This window comes from Rhyacophila brunnea, unplaced genomic scaffold, assembly GCF_057557595.1.
Source record: "Rhyacophila brunnea isolate RB1 unplaced genomic scaffold, BYU_Rbru_1.0 scaffold_15, whole genome shotgun sequence".
Taxonomy (NCBI): Eukaryota; Metazoa; Arthropoda; class Insecta; order Trichoptera; family Rhyacophilidae; genus Rhyacophila; species Rhyacophila brunnea.
The window spans coordinates 16,341,203-16,363,882 of NW_028232806.1; positions in this window are offsets into that span (position 1 = coordinate 16,341,203).

Consider the following 22,680-nt stretch of genomic DNA (forward strand, 5'->3'; position numbering starts at 1 on the left):
TATTGAAAATAAAATTTATTGACACGCTAAAATTTTTCTTTTGATAAATCATTTGATGATATTTACCGTCCGTTTGATTGTTTTATTATATCAGTGGCGTAGTCAGTTGTGGTGCAGGAAAATATCGGTAGGGTTAGTAAAAAAATTAAACATTAAAACATGTCTCCAATTTTTACCGTGCAGCATTAGCGTGTTTGGGGCTCGTTATAAAATATTTTAGAATTTCTCTAATTAGTTATCTACCCAATTTTTTTTCTAAAATCGAAAATAAATTAATTTTATTGATAAACTAAAATCCTTTTTGTTACTGGAAGGTTAAAATTAGTTGTCTTCAGTATTGATTTCGGATGCAATATTGTCTACATTGTAGTTAAATAATTATTGTGAATATTGTACAAAAAAAAATATAACAACATCGAATCGAAATTATCTATAATATATTGTTTACATTATTAAAATCGTATATATTTTCAATTGACACAGTACCTACCTACCTACATACTTTTAATCCATGTAAATTTTAGTAGCGGGAATTAGTCATAACCTAAAATAATCTGTAGGTAAATTGAAAAAAAAACTTAATTTATTATTACACGAAAAGTACGAGTTCAAGTGATCTATAAAAGTAGGGTACCAGGGAAAAATATTGACATATTGAAACTACAATCAAACAAATTAATTCAAAGCTAAAGGCGCCGTACTTAATTGCCACAAATTTTAAGAAATGGCTCTTATAATATTCTCTGAAGAAAATTGAATTCAATTGTATTTTTTTTTCACTTTAAACTTAAGTTCAAAGTAGTAAAAAGTAACGGATCCGGTCATTCTCTGATTTTGTACCTTCCCTCAACGTCCTACAATATGCCACGTTCCTACGTGTCGATTTTTGTTGCTCAACTTTATGATAAAAGTTGAAAAAGAAATTGATAGACGTATCAATATTGCGGCAATAAAGATTAGAAAATTCAATCAACTATTATACAAAAACATGTATTGTTAATTCGAATTATTAAAAGAAAGTGTTCATCTTTTGAAAATTGACCGCCCCTAAGTGGTTATTAAACAGTAATTTGCATTTTTTTGATACTTTTAAACCTTTGATAAAACGAACATCTTCCAAGCCTTAAGTATAACTTCTACTGGCACCTACTTATATTATTTTTTAAATTAAATTTTAGATGATATATTTGTCTATACGTATTCTTTGGTATCGGTAAACCTATTTATAACACCTCTGAACCCTACAATTTAATACAGTATTATTATGTTTACATTTAAAAAAATCAAAATACGAAGTTTTAATCTAAGAATCCTTAAAATGGGTACTAAAAACCTTCCTTGACCTGAAAATAAACATGTTTTATAAATTGGTCAAAATTTATAGTTTAAGTGTCAGATTCGCTCTTACGTTTTTACGCGCAAGGTAAAATTTGGCAGTGTTAAAAAATGTATGCGAAAGCTAATAAAAATGTCTGTGTTTTACAAGTGCACATATTACAGTAAATTTGTGACTTTTATTTATATTGTAAATTAAGTACCTTCCTATATGTATGTAGATATGGGTTTACTTAATGTTTTACGAACCCATCCTTGAAATGTGTTCATATTTATTTTAATATTATTAACAATTTAAAAATGTCCAATATTTATGAATATAAATTATAATTATATCGCAATTTTATTTAAAACTAAGGACAACCAGATTGGTGATTTTTTAAAATTCATTAACGTGTTGCTTTGATAATAAGACGCATGTGTTTTTCTTACTTTCGTGTCTCTAAATTTATTCAGTGTGGGTCTTATCATTTTATTGATGGCGTCTTAAAATCGTTTTCCAAAATTTCGTAGTTGTCAAAAAGCGCCGATATGAAAACTTGCAGAATAGATGTAAGCTCCTTGGAAGAAAATTGTGGAGACGATATCGTCACTGTTCTGGCAGAAGATACTAATTCGAAAAAATGACATATTGAGTTAGTTTACCAAAATGTTCCTTATTTCAAACTTTAGCGTCTGGAAACCTTCTAAATAAATAAACAATCTTTAATTTAGAGTCATCTTTTTACGATTACTTAATAAACTCACATGATAGACCATTTCAAACATTTTAACAACTTCAAAGTCAAATTACTCAAAACTAGTATTCTACAGTTAGTGTGTTCTGCCAGAATAGAGACGATATAATAGAGGATTACACTTTAAAAAAATGCTGTATTACCCTTGATGTCTTATGAAGACGATGTTTTATGGAATAAAGTAGGTACAGATCAACGACCCGGAGTCAAAATATGATTCAGAAACTGAATCAGATGTAGTTTTGATATTGTTCGAATTTCACCTTTGTAATAAAGTTTTTTTTACAATTTTATGAAGAATGAGTCTTATAATCAATGCAGTTACAACTTAATTTGATTTTTTTCAAAATTGTTTTTTATATTATCTCTCCATGCTCTAGATCAGTGGTTCTCATGTGAAATTTAACTGTGGTCGCGCAATTGACATTGACAGTTCTATGTAAACGTATGGTGGCCGCACCAAATTTCACCTTTGTTGTGATTGAAAAAAATAAAGCTAAATTTTATTTAATAAAAAAATAGATCAATTTATTTATAAACGGAAGGCGGCTGTGCACAAACCGCGGCTGTATATACCTACATGGCGGGTGGAGATGGGGAAACTCAAATCAAGTCCATTTAATAAAAGACATTTGAACATTTTAGTACATATCTATTTATATAAAAAATAATGCAAATGGAAATTCCTTAATACCTACTCCTTTTTTCCAATGTGAGCCGCACGGCTGCTTCTAAGTTTACATCTGTCAACTGGCTTCGATATTTGTTTTTTATGAAGTGCATTACACTGACAGAATACAGTAGTAGGACAAATCAACCATATTAATAAAGCAATTGTTGCCAATTCTTTGAATTGACTCGATTCTTGGTCAACGTATAACTTCGACCAAAATTTTCAACCGTGTTATTATTAAAATGGTTTTTAAGTACTTGGTCATGACTCATTTCCAATAACGCATATTTAACGTAAGCCCACTTAATTAAATTAACTACTGAAAATGATGTTGGTGGCCGCACATGAGAACCACTTCTCTAGATGAATAAGTGTAGCTTTTAATGATTGAGTGACATAATTATCGGATTTGTGATTTAAGGAAAGGATAGGTCACGTGATAGTATTCTATTATACGCAGTAACCAATTATATAGCAGGTATCTATCTAAACAAACGACTCGATATTAATTATAATTACGTTAACAATAGTGGAGACGCCACTGCAAGAAAATCACCAGTCCGATATCTAGGTACATAACAAAGAGTGAACTGTTTCTCAAAATATTTGTCAGTATTATCCCTCCAGAAAAAAATATTACACATTTGCTTTTCAAAATAAAGTATTTTCTCCCGGAAATAAATTAAAAATTAAATTGAAAAAATAGTGGTAAGTATAATATTGAATTCCACAGATTTTTTTAGAGATTAGTCGATAGCTATTTTAGTTGTCAAATCAGTATTAAGACTAATTAATTACAACTTTTTATGTGCGGCCTAAAAGAATAACAGTTACCGCAATGTTTACAGGGGTGCCCCACCCTTATGTGCACTGTAAACCATCCATACGGGCGGTCATTCTAAGGGGTAACTAAGGGTCCTCCATGTTCCTCTGCACCGGCTGCGTCTTCATCGCCCCAGAATACCGCAGCGCACATTTTGAATACCGCTACGGTAGTTAGTTTATTTGTAGAAAAATGCAGTGGACGAGTAGGAGAAAGTCGAGGGTCGTGGGATTGAATCGGTGACCCGCGTAGTCTATTACCAAGGCACTGACATATCATGCCGGGTTCGATTCCTGGTAATCTTTGTCATCATTTCACTGCCTCTACTATATACCTACAATATATTGATTATCTTGGCCTGTTGTTATGTTAAAAATTCCGCGTCTGGAAAATTTACATTTTTCTTTCAGTGTGTAGTTGGATACAGAGTACAAACATAATTATGTTGAGCGAATAGTTAACGACCATTTTTTTGTAAAAAGAATCTGTTAAAAAAAACCTCTTCAGGCGGCGGCTTGTGGTGTCAATCAAATACCTGGGTATTCGTTGCATATTCTGTGTTGGCCATTTTGTGAGCAATAAAACCATATTAGCTAAAGCTAAGGCCTTGTCCAGATGACGCGATTTGACTCTGGCTTTAAAACTCGGATACATTTCAGGTACATATGACCTCACTGAGCCATCCGGCATCCACATGTAATCGCCGCATGTCACTTCTCGCGCGCAGTCGATATACAATAATATGTGACCTCATTGAGCTGTCCACATACACTCGCGGTGAGACATGCGTCTTCTGGACCAGCTCTAAGTCGCTAAAAGAGCAATTATTATGAAATAAAATGTGGCTTAGTCAATACATACCTATGTCCTAATTATTTTCGATAACAATACGGTTAGGTCTTGTACCTAATTCATGATACTCATGTGGCAACTAAACAGCTGACTACTTATAGAAAAAAATGTGGAATTTAATAGAATTAATATTATTCAATCATGGTAAAATATAATTCTACCAAGAAAATACTCTCTCAAATTATTTTATTTAGGTATTTATTTTGAAATAATATATAGGTACAAATGAAATTATAATCTTGTTTTAAAAATGAATAAATAAACTGCAAATTAAAATATGTATGTACCTAAGACGTTTTAGAGGCCATCCATGGACTGAAACCGTATGCGGCTTAGAACCGTATGCCATACTAAACTTATGATTTCTGTTCATGGAAATATATTTTCATAAAGTATAATATTACAAGAATCTGATCGTATCCATTTATAGATTTATACTATACAGTTACACTTAAAAACTTAATAAAAACATATTTTCATGAACAGAAATCATAAGTTTAGTATGTCACACGGTTCTAAACCGCATACGGGTTCAGTCTATGGATGGCCTCTTAGTTGATTTAAAAAAAAGATATAATTAATTCGGTACACAATTAAGTTGAAGCGAAATTTAGAATCGTAATGTTTAGTCCTACATACATATATCTAGAGAATTTGGTATAATATTGTACCTATATATAAGTTGCATGTAAATATAATATTGTATAATACATTTATCATAAGATAAAACACCTATTGTGAATATTAAATTTTATTTAAAAATGTCGGCATGTTACGGATACAATTTAAGAGATAACCCAATGAGAAGTGTAATGTATTAATTAGCAAATTAATAAAAATATTTATTTAGTATACTAGCGATTATAAAAAATAGAAAACGAGATAGAAATAAGATGTGGCAATATAAATTTAGTAAGTATATATTATTATAAAATTAATTTTAGTAAAAACAATCGAATATTAAATTGATTATACCGTAAGTATATTTGATTTGATTAAAATGAATAATTTAAATTATGTTTATTTTGTTTTATTTGTAAAAAATAATTTGCCCCACTTTCATTATTTTAATTTGTATGTACCTATATATTTACTCACTCTGTACACTTTTGTACATTGTACATTGCCATCTGACCAGAACCTCAATTTCACATTTTTCCGATCTGTTTCATTTTATCCCATCCATGAGATACTCCTCGCGATGTATGAGTGTTTTCATACTAGTAGGTACACAAACGGATACAATATACCTATGCCCGCAAACAAATCAACCAATGTAGGTATAAGTATATATTATAAACTGTTGAAATATAGTATGTATCTAAACTATATTATGCAAACGTCTGTATAAAACATGTTTTTGTACAAATCATTATTTTCCGCCGCAAATATGCATATTATACAGTAGGCATAGCCCCCACATCCTGAAGCGGGCCCCTAGGCTAAGATCTTTGGCGGAACCTCCTACCTATAACTAAGGTTAAAGGCATTGTGACGCTCTACAGTACCTAGAGTTTTTCAAATGGTATTCGAGATAAAATTAAGGGAATTTTACGGATTTTAGTCTATTTTTCTTAAAAGGTAGGCTTTAAATAATCGCCTAGCATGGAGCCTTTGCCACTGATCGATATATTATTGATTATGTTATTATTATATTTTATTGGCGTACAACAAACCAAAAATACTTTGATTTGGCTAAACTATTGCAAATATTTTAATGCATTTTCACCGAAAGTTAGTATTTAAATATTGTACTACAGAAAATAAAAGGATCAATACCAACGTATCGAAGTGTCGAAACTTTTTTGACAGCCCTAGTTGTTAGTCAGTAAAAGTCTAGTAAAAAGCTCATATTAAAAAGATCGACCGGAAATGGTGATTCCAAAACATTTATTTTTTATTCGTTGACCTTTGTTGCACATCTTAATTGGTAGAAAATTTTCAAAATATAATGACACCCAATTCTTTTGTTCTGCTATCTTCAAAAATTCATCGGATTCCACGATTCGTTTATATCTAAAACACAATTTTAAGGATGGCATAGTGGTAATTTATTAGCCCTTTAAAAAAAAGCAGTTGAAAACGAGTCCGAGGCCCAATACTAACTTATAAGTACAGAGCATTCGTTTACTGTCAAATTGGTAATGCTTAACTTAAATAAATGGCAATTCACCAAGTGGGTTATTGGGGATGTGCACCACCCGGGCGGCAACTTTCAGGGACGGTCAAACACCCAAAAAACCTTTTTCAATATACCTTTATAAAATTCAATTGCATAAACTGAATCTTATGTTGAAAAATATGACATATTTAATCATGTTATGTACTGCCGAATGTTGACATTTACACTGTGACGTCCCTAGACAAAATGCCGCCCCTAGGCAGCGTCAAAATGCCACCCCACAGAAAAAAAATCTGAGTTCCCTGTGCTACCCCATTATACAGTATTTTTTATTAACCTTTCATGACTTCAATATCTAAGAAATAGGTATATTATTAACAAAATATACACCACAAAATTTAATTTAAATGTCATCTCTACTTCAATAGGCATTTTTGCGAGTCCACGGTTTCGGATACATTTAAAAATACACCTGACAACATTCAAAACTCGCGAATGACTGGAAAAAATATTTGGATAAATTAATTAGGTACCTAAGTATGTAACTACCTATAATTCAAATATAATTCGCAAATCTGCATGTGTCATTGCTGGCCATCAAGGAGTGATGTCCAAAGACAACGGAAGTAAACTAGACCTCGCGAACCCGACGAAAAAAATACAGTCCTGTTAAACTGTTTATGTTTATTAATAGGTACATTTTGTTTCCAACCTGTGAGCTGAATATTTTAATGGAAAGATATTTCCGTTATTACTAAGTTTATGTACCTATTCCTATATATGAATACGTGTATTAATTAAGGCGCTAAGTACCAAAATAATAAAAACTGACATTTTTATAGAAAAATGTTCTACATCCCAATGCCAATAATTTCAACTGTAGTCTAAGTGCCTCAAGCAAGTCAAAAAAATACGGCAAAATAATTAAACCTGTCGACGTTGTAAGTCCGTTGGCGTGTTTTATTTATAATGGTGTAAGTAGCACTGCAGTGGTCAACGGCATTCAATATAAAATAGCCGACGATGGTGTGTTAACTCTTGCGAGTTCTTAATATCTAAAATTATAGAAGCTGCCGTGATTGCTTAACACTGTAAAACTACATTTTTCAAAAGGTCTGCTTCATGAAATTTTACTGCAATGACTCAGTATTTTGTAACTACAGGCAATACTACTTTTTGGTACTTAGAGCCTTATTTAATACACGTATTCAATGTTTATTGATTCTCCTCGATTTGCCGCCCTTCGATTAACTGCCGCCCCCAAGCGACGCTCAATCTACCTACCCCCACGGGACGTCACTTCGCATCGCTTAGATTAAAAGCAGTGTGACGCTCACAAGTAGCGTTTTCTAAGTGAAATTCAGTGAATCTTTAGCATTTTTTGTATTTTTGAATATACATATCTATTTGAATTATGGATTTGTTGAATATCGACATACAATAATTAAAAATTTCATCACACAACCACATATTAATGATAATACATATTTATGAAGTAAAATAGGCCGCATTAAATTTTAGAGTAAATTTGTGATGTTTTTATCTCACTTATCTGGTCTACCCGCCATGCCGGACCCCCAGACTAGAGCCCTGTCAGCCCCCTTCTTGTGGAGGCTATGACTGAGTCATATAAGTATACTACGAGTATTATAATCATCTAAGAACATCTAAATGTTGACTATTTTTTTAAAGTGCTCTCATGTTTGACATAACTTGATATATTTTCTAATAGATATGTTCACCAACCTACGTATTTTTTTTACCCAAACATCACAGATATAATCCACGGTTTTGGATGCCAAGGTTGATGATGATATAATCAGTATGCGAATAATAATCTAGCTAATGAGTAAATGAATACCTTTACGTATGCGCGGTATAAGTAAGTGCAAAGGTGCATTGGCCTCTGATAGAATCTACATACTATTAAAAAGTTAATTATTGCTATTACTGGAGTCATTATAATTATTGACAATATAATTAGTCAGCTGTGGTGATAATCAAGAGACCGCACAAGACGTTTGGCGGTCGGCTGACGTCGACCATATTCGGACGTCTTCGGCAGAACACCTTTAGGAAATCATGCAGGTGAGAATTGGGAGAGACACCAATTTGAAATTACTATACGTAATGAATTGGAACATTGGAACGCATTTATTTTTATATTTAACTAAATTAACGATGAGGGTTTAGGAGGATGGTTACAATATATTCCTCCTAGCCTCCAAACAACAAGATTATGTTTTATAGAGAATAGCTAGACTATAGTAAAACGTAGGTTACCTTCAAAAAGTAAAGTGGGTAGATTTCAGTAGATCGTTAGAGATCAGGCTATGTATATTGATTTTCTCTCAAATGTTCTTGTGACACAACCGTGCAAAATTTAATCACCAATCACAGTAGCTCCTACATCATCTCACATGCCCTAACGATGCATTATTGTGATGGTAATAATCGTTTCCAAAAAAAAGGAAAATATTGTAATGAAATTCACCGCAAAACAAGGAAAAGACAGAGGAAAATAAATAGGTAAGTAAATTAGAAAAACAATTATATCGTAATTTGTATATATTTATATAATTTTTTTAACGATTCAAAAGTAAATAGGTTAGCAAGGAGGTGCTTGTAAGTATTAAATCGTATATAACATATTTTATATCAATCTATATCGCATTCTCACCCGTCGTAGACGTTGATCTGACCAATGCTGACCTACGTAGAGTGTTGGACTATCACCAAGGCCGATGAGTGTCCTGTCAATATGTTCGAGAGAATGGTTGTACGTAGGATATGTGGACCATACTAGAAGAAGAAGAATGGTGTATTCAGCATAATCTGGAGCTCTACAACCTCATCCAAGAAGAATATTTCTCCGCATTCGTTAAATTTGGTGGGCTCCGATGGACAGTGCTCAACCGCCGAGGGGAATCCTGGATACGAGAGCGAACGATCAAAAATCGACTGATAGGCACAGACTCCGGTTATTGTATGGTGTCAACAAAAAAGGACAGACACTTTGTTGACTCAGGATCTGACGAGATGAGTTTGAGGGCTATTTATGATGATGACGATTGAATCTAATGAAATTGGAACATTAACTAAAGAAGGATTTTTTTGATATCATTGATAATGCAGGCGGGGCATCTCTTTGCGGTACGATAGCTTAATAATTTGAACTGAGTTACGACGAAATGTAATAAATGTATTTTTATTTCTGATTCGTCTCTGTATGGAACTCTGTTGACATACTGCCCACTGCAGGCAATCCCACTCGATGTGCGAAGGACCGGTTATGGTATAACTTATTTTATAAACAATAATAATTATAAATTATAAGATTATCTTAAGAACATCTTAATAATACATGTAGATATGCAATAAATAAACAGAAAAAAACACTTCCATGATTTGAGATTTTCTATAAAGTTATGGAAATTAGAATGTTGTATTGACAGCTTCACAAAACACATTGATAATATTATGATAATTTAACGTTTTGTAAATTAATTATAATACATTTTAAGTATTATCATTGACAAGTTTTAATTAATAATAATGGTTGGCCATGTTGGTGGGCACTATGTCAAGAACAGTCGTCTTGTAGTATAGTGTTACCGAGTAGACCTCCCAAAAGGATAGCTGCAATTTAACTTTGCAAAAGTTTAAATAAAAATATCTATATCAGCGAAGAGAAACCCCTTACATTGTTATTTATAAACATGTTGAGTAATAAATAAGATATTATTTTGTAAAATAATCGATTTCAATAATATTGAAAATATAAATATGTATATAAACTATATTTGGGTGATACATATTTGTGATAAATATATTTTATGAATATCCATCGTCATAACGTCGCTATAGGACTGGTTTCCCGAATATCCGTTTTTGTCGAAATCGACCTTTTAATGCAGAATGTTTTGTTGTATCTAATTGGACTAGAACAATCCCTTTCTTTAAATTACTTTGTAATTGTAATGAATACATCATTCATATGCTGTAAAAATAACAATTTAAATATCTCCATGTATTTAAATATAGGATTATGAAATTTGTTTTTCGTCTCCTGAATATTTGGTCTATTCGGGAAACCAATCCTACAGCGACGATAAGTGGCCCAACAACACAAGGCGGGTCACAATTTCCTCCAAGAACTTCATCTAACTCCCCCTTTCCTGTGCCAGTATCACCCAGATTAGGGATTGCAATACCAATACCGGTGTTTTGATATTTTCTATTGAAAATCGGCATTAATACCGGTATTCGTGAAATATATGAAAAAAAAACAGAAGTATGTACCAATAAATATATAATATACATCTAAAAATTCACCTTACAACTTTTAAAACCTGCAAGCGACTGGCGAAAACATTGAATAAATTAAAATTTAGGGAAGTACCTACAATAATGTATTACGAAAATCTGCACGTGTCATTGCTGGTCACCAACGACGTAGAAGATCAACGGAAGTATACCAGGCATCGTGTAATTCGACAAAAAAATTACAGTCCTATTAAACATTGTGTGTAAATTCATTTTGTTTCCATTTTCAAAACCGAATATATCGATATTGTCTAATTTTTAAAACCGGTATTTCGGTATCGAATTATACTGTGATACCGGTATTTCAAACCCTACTCCAGGTGTTTGCGTCGGCCGCTCTAGTACCTATAAACATGGAAGACTGGAAGCAATATTATAAATGTACCTACAAGCCGACATAGTAATTACATTCGTTGCCCATTTTATAAAAAAATACTGATAGTTATATGTACCTACCTACCTATATCGTGTTTTATAAATGGGACTATACCTAAAATAAAATTTGATATAAATAAAAAGGATTTCAAGTTATACACATTTATATGTGATGAAAAATCGATGTTTTTTTTTTTAAATAAATATAAAAAATATTAAAACGATGAATTAGTCAAAAATCTAAACATTAAAAAATTGAAAACTTACTATACTTACTAAATTTTAATAATAAATATGACCATAAAATATAATGTAATAATAAGATGTGACCCTGCAACGAATTCACATTTTTTTACAATTGTAAGTTTATCTTTAAATTAAGCGGGGAAATAATCTTAATGCATACAATATGTACCTACATAGTTATGTATAAAGGAGAAAATCGACTGGTCGAATGAACTTTGTTGAAATTTGTAGTAATTTTCAAACAAAAAACACATTCATTCATTTTCATTTTGGTGGATAATACCTATGTACAATAGTGATTTTTGACATATGCACCTATCTCCCCTTCCTTTTGCTAACAGATTCAATGTATTCCATCTAAAATAACTACTTATTTATTTAAAATTTAAGATTCTTGTAAATAATACCTACCGAAAAATCGGATTCAATTTCAAAGTTGAAGAAAAACTTTGTGAAAAAAAAAGAATTCCATTCCAATCACAAATTCCTTTAGGGTGTACGACAATTCAACTAAAAAATGCACTATTTGCAAAGGGGAAGAATTAGATTAAACTCTGAATGTTCAATTGAACACGGTGCTTTCCGTTATCAGTAGCGTCACAGGGGTGATGTATGAAAAAATATGTTTTTGCATGTATGTATATATAGCACTGGCGAAGAGTGGAGGTAGTCTGTTAAGATCGAACATAAATAGTTCACATTAAACTTTGTCAGCCATACATATTTGTTTTCATTCAAGTAGGTAATAACTACAATATGCAGATAATACCTATCGATTAGTTTTTAAATTGAATTAAAACCTGCCATTATTAGGTAATAGTAAAAAAATACTCGTCTATCTATAAAATATTTAAAACTATGCCATTAAATCATACATAATGTTGGATAGAATAATACATTTTTATAAGTTATTTGGGTACTGTTCGGTTATCAGCAATACAGCGGAAAACACATTTTGAAAATAGCCAGTAAACTGGATTATTTGTTAGGTTAACCTAACCTAACCAAACCTAACCTAACCTAACCTAACCTAACCTAACCTAACCTAACCTAACCTAACCTAACCTAACCTAACCCAACCTAACCTAACCCAAACTAATAAATAATCCAGTCTATCGGATATTTTCAAAATGTGTTTTCCGCGATAACCGAACAGTACCGTAATTTGGTTAAGGCAGGGCTTAATGAATTTAAATAAATTAACCAACAATAAATATGAATGTGTACCTACACATAAAATTTAAATTTATAAGAAAATTATCTAAATGTTACGCCACTGCAGTAATCATGTTAAAATGGGAGTAGGCGAGACTGACAGAGAGAAAGTGAGGTGTTGATATTAGACGTCTCAAAACGTCACAGCGAAATGTAACATAAGTGCATGATAATCTCACCTTTATCATTACGTAAGATAGGATTTATTATATCTCAACCAAATTTAATGTTACCCCGCAAATAAAGTTAAAATAAATAAGATAAATAAACCCACTGTTAGACTTTTATTTTAATCTTATTCTTCTTTATATATTTACATATACAGTTGTGATGACCCTTATATATTATCATCTAAAGAAAAAAAAATAGTCGAGAGAATTAGACCTGTATTTTTTCTTCATGAATTTTAGTCAAGGTACGATAAGACCAGAATAACTTTCAGCAAAAATTAAGGGTCCACGTGCCTAAAAATTAAAAAAAAAACTAAGAAATTGTCTTTGGAACTATAGTTAGGTTAGGTTTACTACAGAATTTGTAGGAAAGCTGTCTACTTATGCAGCGGGGCGTTTCTTTGTCGCAAATGACGCAACCGATTTATCAGAAAACATAACAGTTTTCCATAAATAATCCCATAATAATAATTCCATAAATAATTCCATAGTTAATCATAACAGTTTAAACCAGTCACAGAGTCATTAAATTATATTTAAATGTAAAAAGGTACGCATTTCTCATAAACTGAGTGTAAAATATTATCCAAAGTATAACAAAATTCCTGCATTTATTATTTGGAAAATTTAAAATAGGTACACTGTAATTTTTTATCATAATATGGAGCCTCTAAATCAGTCAGTACGTCAGACCTCTACGTCACTAAACACGCCACTGTACCCATAAATCATAAATCACATCCTCTTTCCTGGAATCCTTGTAAAAAATAATTGTGTAGGTATATTAAGAATAATAATATAAGAAGCAGATATGTAGATATCTATTTAATCAGTTATATTATGGACCCCTTTGATATTATTTGGGTAGCATTTTATACTGAATTTGTGAGAAATACGCATATTTTTAAGATGTGTGGGGACTGGGGGGTATGACCTATTTGAACTGTTTCGATGTCCCTTTTTAAATCGATTCATCTGCACCAAAGAAAATCGTCGCTACACATCAGATCAAATCTTCATATTTATTAGGTATGCAAATCTTTCATTGTTGTAAGAATAAGATAATTTCCTTATCCTAAAAAATACAAAACATATTTTTTAAATGTTTTTAAAACTAATAGGTTTAATTGTTCTTACTATCTACTTTAACACTTTTCAAGGCAACACAAGTTATTAATTTACAAATTTTAAAAAACAATTCCTGTTTATTCAATATCCTATGTTAACATCCTTATAAAACGTGTTGAAACAAAAATAGGAGACGCCGAAAAAAAAAGAAGGGGAGGCCTGCCTATAATCGAGATTCGTTGCGGACAAATCGCGAGCGACTTTATTGAAATAAAAAAAATAGTTGAAATTCTTCGGCGTCACTTTCGTGCGCGGTTCCCCCTTTTAAATTCTTACAAAGACCCCGCTTTGAAAATTGAAAATAGGGGAGCGTGGTTTGGTTTGCTCGAGAATGTTTTCGTAAGGTGAGTATCGATGAATTTACATTGAATCAGTGAAACAACGTCAACATATTATTACAGTTGACTTTTGATTTACTTGTGTAGATCTACTATCGGACGTATACCGGGGTGTAAAAAATTCGAAGCACATTTTAAAGTTGTACCGGGAGCGCCGCAGTAATAAATAAGATGATACTAGTTGTAAATGACATCAATGACAATATTGAATACTACATAATTATAATAATACGTATTTTTTATCCAATTTCACAGCACGTTTACGGTAATTTACAATTGCACCGACTGAAAATGAGTCACTCGTCAAAATATGGTAACAATAGAGGATCACTAATTATAACAAGTTCACAGTATGTTTGCCATAAACACAAAATTCGCTTAAAATGCTTAAGGGGGATGCTTACATGAGCAGAATACCAGCAGAGGCACCAAGCGGAAAAATACGATGTTTGCAATTTGAGATATTTTTTTAAAATTCACAACTTCAACTGTATTAATTAATAAATATATATCTGAAAACATTAAAAAAAATTTTTGAAGTCAAAGATAAACTTACAATAATTGTAAAAAAAAAATATAAAATGTGAATTTGTCACAGGACCACATTTTATTATTACATTATATTTTATAGTCATATTTATTATTAAAATTTAGTTTATTAAGCTTTCTATTTTTTGTTGTATTGATTTTTGACTAATTCATCGTTTTAATATTTTTTTATATTTATTTTAAGAAACATCGATTTTTATAAAAATATAAAATGTGTATTACTTGAAATCCTTTTTAATATTTTTTTTATATGTAATAGTTTTGTACTATTATTTAATCATTATTAATTGAACTGTTGGTAAATCCTGATTGAAAAATAGGTACCTAAGTAGGTACCTACCTACTTAGATTAAATGTGTTAATACTGAGTACTTTTATTAGCTACATCGCTATTTTATCTCAATATCAATATTATAAGTCAGATGGAAAGTAAGGGATGAACCTCGTATCCGCCAGTAGGCTGAATAGTTGGAATGCAGCATTATTTGCCTTGAAGAGTAATTAGTATATTAAGATCCAAACTGCTGTCCAAGAACACCAAATTCCAAGTACACAAAGTGGCTGTAAAACCAATAGTTCTGTATTGGTGTGAAACTTTAAGCCCAAAGAAGAACTAAGACAAAACTAACTGAGTATTCGAGAATATACGAGGGTGGGTCAATAAGTCCTTAGAAAAGCCGACAGGTGGCGCGACTAGTACTGTAAGCGGTTTGTTTTCATGCAGCGGCACTACCGATTCAGTATGCTGCGAAGTTTCAATCAGATTGGTCGGGTTGTTGTGTGTTTCTCGTACATTTAAAAAAAAAAATTGCTTGTGGAAAATGGAAAAATGGAAAATGGAGAAAATTAAGTTTAGAGCTGTTATTAAACATTTTAATATAAAAGGGTTAACAGCAAAGGAAATAAAAAATGAGTTGGATTTAGTTCACGGCACATCTGCTCCTTCACTTGCAACTATTTATAACTGGTTAAATGAATTTAAACGTGGTCGTACATCAACAAAGGATGAACCACGCTCAGGACGTCCTGTAGAGGTGACTACACCAGAAATGATCAATAAAATCCACGATATGGTGTTAAGTGACCAAAGATTAAAGTTGAGTGAGATAATTGAGGTTACAGGGATCTCAAAAGGTAGCGTCATTTCTATTTTACATGACAAATTGGGCATGAAAAAAATTTCTGCAAGATGGGTGCCGCGTTTGCTCACAGTCGACAATAAACGCAATAGGGTGGTGGCCTCTAAAGCCCTGTTGTCGCTCATGCAACGCAATCCGGATGAATTTTTTCGTCGCTTTGTGACTGTAGATGAAACATGGATACACCACTATACTCCCGAGACGAAAAAACAGTCAAAGCAGTGGATTGCGAAAGGCGAACCATGTCCAAGGAAGGCGAAAACCGTAAAATCAGCTGGTAAGGTTATGGCTACTGTATTTTGGGATGCACGTGGAATTATTTTCGTTGACTATTTGGAAAAAGGAAAAACAATAACAGAGGATTATTATGCATCTTTATTGGACCAGCTAAAAAACAAAATTGAAGAAAAACGGCCTCATTTAAACAGGAAAAAAATCCTCTTTCATCAGGACAATGCCCGTGTTCACACATGTTTACGATCAATGGCTAAAATTGAAGAATTGAAGTTCGAATTGGTCGACCACCCACCGTATTCGCCAGATTTAGCCCCCAGTGACTTTTTCCTTTTCCCAAACTTAAAAAAATGGCTAAGTGGACAACGTTTTTTTTCAAATGAAGAAGTCATCGATCGGACAAATGCTTATTTTGAGGACCTTCCGAAAACTTATTTTTCTGACGGTTTAAAAAAATTGAGAAACCTCTAACCAAGTGTATTGAGCTCCAAGGAGATTATGTTGAGAAATAATAAAAAAAAAAAAAATGCTTTTTTCTAAGGAATTATTGACCCACCCTCGTAGTTCTCCGAATAATACTTGGACCGGTTGGTATAAATATAAATAGTGAACCAAAGGTGCCGAAATCGTAAGAACGTTGCGGTGTTTAACACTCGCAATTTAGGCCAAATATAATTAATATATTGAGCGCGCGAAGAATCAGATTCAGATGAGGTAGTCATGTTGGTAGATGGGATGAATCTAAAACTTTCCACACTGAAAGAACTCTAGTAGGGACTCGGCATCCGGGCGGATGATGTCACATTCAAAGTGATGGATTTTATATATACCTACTGAACATGACAAATTATAAATTCAAAGCATTCACACCATGATATGAAAAATCGGTGTGTGTACTTATGTACCTATTTGCATTAGAAATTATACTTCTTTGGCGTAACGAAACAAAAACAAAACTTGTGATAAACTAGATTTTTTGACTAGCTCTTAATTATCATGTTAAATTACACACTCAAGAAAGAGGACCGCTCATTGGAACGCCGTTGGTTAATTTCTATACACTTAAACGTATATATTACTAAAATAATGGTTTCTCGTTGTTTTTATTTTTAAAGTACCAACTGCCACTCTGACGTTAATAGTTTGTTTACGTAAGAAATTGCAAATGGCCGACAATAATAAATTCGCTGCCTAAGCAACGGAACAATTCTAAACTATAATATTATTATACTGTATAATTGTCACGATTGCAGTATCATACTGTGGCGTAAAGGTAGTGCGTTCGGCTGATAACCGAACAATCGGTGGTTCGATTCCAATCGAGTGCGTTTTTTTTCGTGTGAAAAAATAAATTATGTGTTACATGTCACACGCCAAAAATACACTCTGATCTCATTTCCCAAACGTGCCAAAAGAAGTATAACTTCAAAAACAAAAGTGTTAACAATGTTTAAATAAAAGACAAACATGAGCAAAAAAGGACCTACATGGAAGCACACCGAGTGAGGTAAGTAGATCCTATATTAAAAACTTATAAAACAATGACCATCTGAACTCACGTAAGTGGAATATACTTATTCATATTCGAAGAGATTTTATTGAACACAATTATTGTCCCCCCAACTAGTATTACCAATTGTATTGTTAGTTAAGCACCTTGGTAAAACAAGCAACGAATACCTACTTCTGATTTCTAAGACAGTTATTAGAGACACATGTCAATACTAAACCTACACCTCGTTCGTACCTATAGGGAATGGGACGACTGGCCTCCGGACAATTGGACGCCGCACTGTCGTAGACACGTATACAGAACGTAGACGAGGTATTTTAATCAGTTTCTATATACTACTTAGTAGTTTGAATTCATTTTACTCTTAAAACAATGTATTCTTTATCGCGGATTGAGAATTACCATGCCTAAGGCTTTATATAAAATAAAAAACTCTTTTTTCGTTGGAACTTAAACATATGCACGATTAAATCATTGTTTACGTCTGCATATTTACATTCTCACTAACTATTAAATCATAATATAATCATTTAAATATAAATAATAATATTGAATATTTTTTACCCATAAGTACCTAACGTCTATTTATTTTCGAATTCCGTGGCGTCCAGTTGTCCGGTGCCAAATCTTCCTAGACCCGTACCTATACGTCGGAAAAATATATGTAGGTACCTAGCTAATATAGATATTTTTTTAAACTTTTAAATACAGTAAGTATATATGCATACCTAAGAGAAAGCTAGTCGGATAGAATCCATACAGCCTAAGTAAAGGAGTCTCTTGAACCCTCTTCACTATCAAACTGTACTTCAACGGATGTGGAGTCCATAAAATATACCCACTTGTAAGTCTACTTGGAACTAATGACACAGATAGGCTTAGTGTGATCGAATTGAGAGAGAGAAAGAGAGCTCGGGATAGAAATCCTGAGGGACGGCTGTGTAATTGAATGGTCAATGGTCAGCTAACGTATGAGTCGGAATTACGATACATTTAAAGTTTAAACTGTAAAACTTATCACTAAATCTAACAGATTTGAAATATTAAATACGAAGTAATTTAAGATTTTTATTATTATTTTATAACTAATTAAAAAATATAAATTATTTTAGATTGGTAGATAGACACCTACCTACACTAATTAAATTTCTTGCAATACAAAAAAAAAGTAAGAAGGTATGAATGTAGGTTTCGTTTTTGCTAGACTTATTTTATAACAGTGGTACGTTGACAGTTAAATTAAATATAATTTGCCGGTTGTCATTGAATGATACCTATGTTTTTTCTAAGAATCAATTTTACAACACAAAATCACAATAATTAGCTGAAAAATTTACCTTTATTTTCAATTTTCTCACACTTTCTAAGGTCTGTTTTAAATATATAAATTTCTATAATTTGTCATGACTATCAAAGTTATGGGACAGGGGTAGACAAGGATTACGTTCGCAGTCCCGATACCTACACGTGAAAACACTGAAAACATTGAAATTCTGCAAAATGAACCAATACTTTATTTAATATTATTATTGATTATAAATTTATTTTAACCGTTGTAGGTATGCAGTAGCATGTTTAGTGATACGTAGGCCCTAGATACTCACTGATTTTGAGGCCCCTCACATAAAATAAAATAAAACCATATATTCCAACCCCCAACGTAAGTGTGTAGGTATAAACCTAAAAGTAAAAAATATCAATGTAGGTATCTCTTTTCTAGAATTACATCTATTATTGAATATGACAGTGATGCTGCCACAAACATACCTAATAGTGATTATTTTTTTGTGTTCACGTCATTGGCGGCTTAATCCGGAAAAACCTAGCAGGTCAATTTTGAATATATTATTTTAATTTGCCTTTTCGTTGTATACTGAAAAGACGTATTGCAAATTGACTTTTTATTCATTATAGAATAAGTGCTAGAAATTGTTATAGGTCGGTATCTACTAACCCTTCAAAAAATGTCCGTTTTTCATAACGCCAACCCATCGTTAACCGAAATTGCACACAACGCGTTATAATTTTTTGTAAATCAGGTCCACTTTTCTTTCTTTGCTTTTTGAAAAATCATCAATCACACGATTATAAAAATTGTCTATTTTTCCCACATATTTTTTTTCAATACTGAGCATTGCAAGAGCGGTCAGTCTATCCTGGCCCTATTGCGTAGAAAGGTTTTTATTCTTTTGAGAGTGGAAAAACATCTTTCACTTTCAACTGTTGTCATTGGTATGACGCAAATAAATTGGAGAACTTTGATCGACTCGGAAAATGTTTCGTTGAAATTATTGCTGAGTAAAAAATGTAGAAGAGAAACTGCACTAATAGCGCCATGCAAATCATCTCGTTGATAAAACACCAATAATTCATTTTTTAACTTGATTATGTTTATTTCTTCTAACAGTTTTACCAAATTTACTTGACGTGTGGGAAAATTATTTTTAAAATCAGTGTAATTTTCTTTATTGAACAAATCGGATATAATGAGATGATCGTTGGATGCAAATCGTGCTTCCATTTCAATTATAATTGTATCACAGACTTCAATTGCTACTGCGTGCGTACTAACTGCTTCACAAAAATGTTATAAATCACCAAAAACTCCTTATATATTATTAAAATAACCAAAGGCATTCGTCAAAACCTGTCAACAAATCCGAACCGCATACACAGTTGCGTCTTGAGACTAATTATCTAGTCAGTGTTATCATTCTGTTTCATTTAATTAGGTGAAAAAATCTTTTGTCTCACACTCGGGCATTGCCGATATTACAGTAATTCACGCACCGTTACAAGCTTCGATCTCGTATTTTGTGTTATATCGATCTCTGTCTTATGTATGAGAAACGAGAGAGAAAATTTTATAAAAATATTCAATTTGGGTCAATTTTCAGACTGCCGGCGAACACAATATTTTTGTTCGGGGAATTATCGCCCAAACAAAAAAAGCCCAATAGACTGGGTTGACACAATATCGCGCGCCCTATAATTTCAAATCCACCGATTATTATTAATATTATTATATATGACATTGCACATTTTATTAATATTATTATGTCGATTGTAATGCCGGGTCCACACCACGATAATTATCGTAAAATTTCTTAAGCAATTATGATAATTATCGTAAAATTTAACGAGTTGTCGCGCGACTTGTTGCCGGTGTGGCCGCACTTTTAGGTATTTATTTTGGCAGGTCAATGACCGAATGACCTATAGAGGGAGCCGCCAGTGGTTCACGTAGGTATCTACGTGTGTGTTGAGTATTTGATAATATTGGTACACGAATTGTGACAAATACCTACGGATCTTTTTTAAGATTTTGGTATAATTTAATAAATGTATGACCGATTTGAACTGTTTCGATGCTCCTTTTAAAATCATCTGACGAATCGATTGTGTCATCTGCGTTAAATAAAATAGCCACTGATTGTTTGGATGGAGTTGGCGACAAAAAAACGTTACTAACTTAACTTTACTGGCCGTTAAAATAGTTTATGCCGTTTATGGTTTAATTTAGAATTTAGATACACAACGTTTTTCTTTGCACCTGCAAGTCTTAATCAGGTCCGGAATCACAGTTTATTGTGAGATCAGAAATAGATATCCGTAAAGTATTGAGATCAAATCCATTTCTAAATAAAATACTTAAAAAATACGTAATAAAAACCGACGGAATACAAGGGAAAGACAGAGTGAGTAAATTAGCAATACCAACAATCACTCCGTAAAATCCATATTAAATTCTGGTAGATGCTTCTATGCATAAAGTTGTACCTATCAAATATAAAATAATTATTGTTCTTATCGAATCTAATAAAATTGGAACATTATTGTGTGCAATGATCGTGTCCATGGCCCCCACAAGGGTGGGGCTCACAGGGCTCTAGTCTGGGGGCCCAGACTCAGGGGGCTGGTGTAACAGGCCAACCAGATAAGTGAGATAATTACACATTACAAATTTCCTCTAGTAGTGCCTAAGCTATTTTACTTACACAATTATTAAGCTTTTAAAATAATATAAGTATGTGATTGTAGGATGAAATTTTTGCAACAATTAATTTTATTCCTTACCTGGCCATAATTCAAGTGGATGTATTAAAAAATACAAAAAATCGCTAGAAATACAATGAATACCATTAATTTTATTTGGAAATTAAATTATACCATTATTTGGAAAACGCTACAGCCTTTAACCTTAACGATAGGTAGGGGGCAGGTGGGGTCGCCGAGGTTCCTGCCCTGAGGACCCAAATAATTCAGGATGTCGATACCATGATCATGTCCTGGTAAGACAGTTCACGGTGAACTGTACTATTGTGAAATGTAATACGTACAATAATTTACATGCAATCAGTCATAATACCTAAATTAAGATTGTAGTATGTACCTACATATTAATTCACGACTTATGTACCTATTCCTTAAAAAAATCGCCAGTAACGCAACTTTCGTCAGAAAAAAATACTCCATTCATAAAAGAAAATCCTCGGCACGTGCCACGAAAATATCAGACCTGTTAAAAATATTATAACAATGCCTATCAATCATTTTTTTTTTCACTCAATTTACGTAGACACGTATTTAATGTTCAGTTATTGACATTTTTTCGTATCTACATAGAATACCGTAGGTACTGTATACAAATATTATTATCCTTCAATTTCTCGATTGATTTCCTCCAATAAACGGTAATTTCATTATTGACTCTCATTGCGTCGGCATATAATGTTAAATAATTTAATACGTAGGTTCCTTTGCATTTATTATAATGACAAGGCTTTTATATAAACGTGCATTAAGCCAATAATAATGCTCGGAATGGCCGCGTTTTATTTAAATATTATGTATGGTGAACAAAATGTTCATTTAATGAAGTTAGTAAATTGAAATAAATACGCG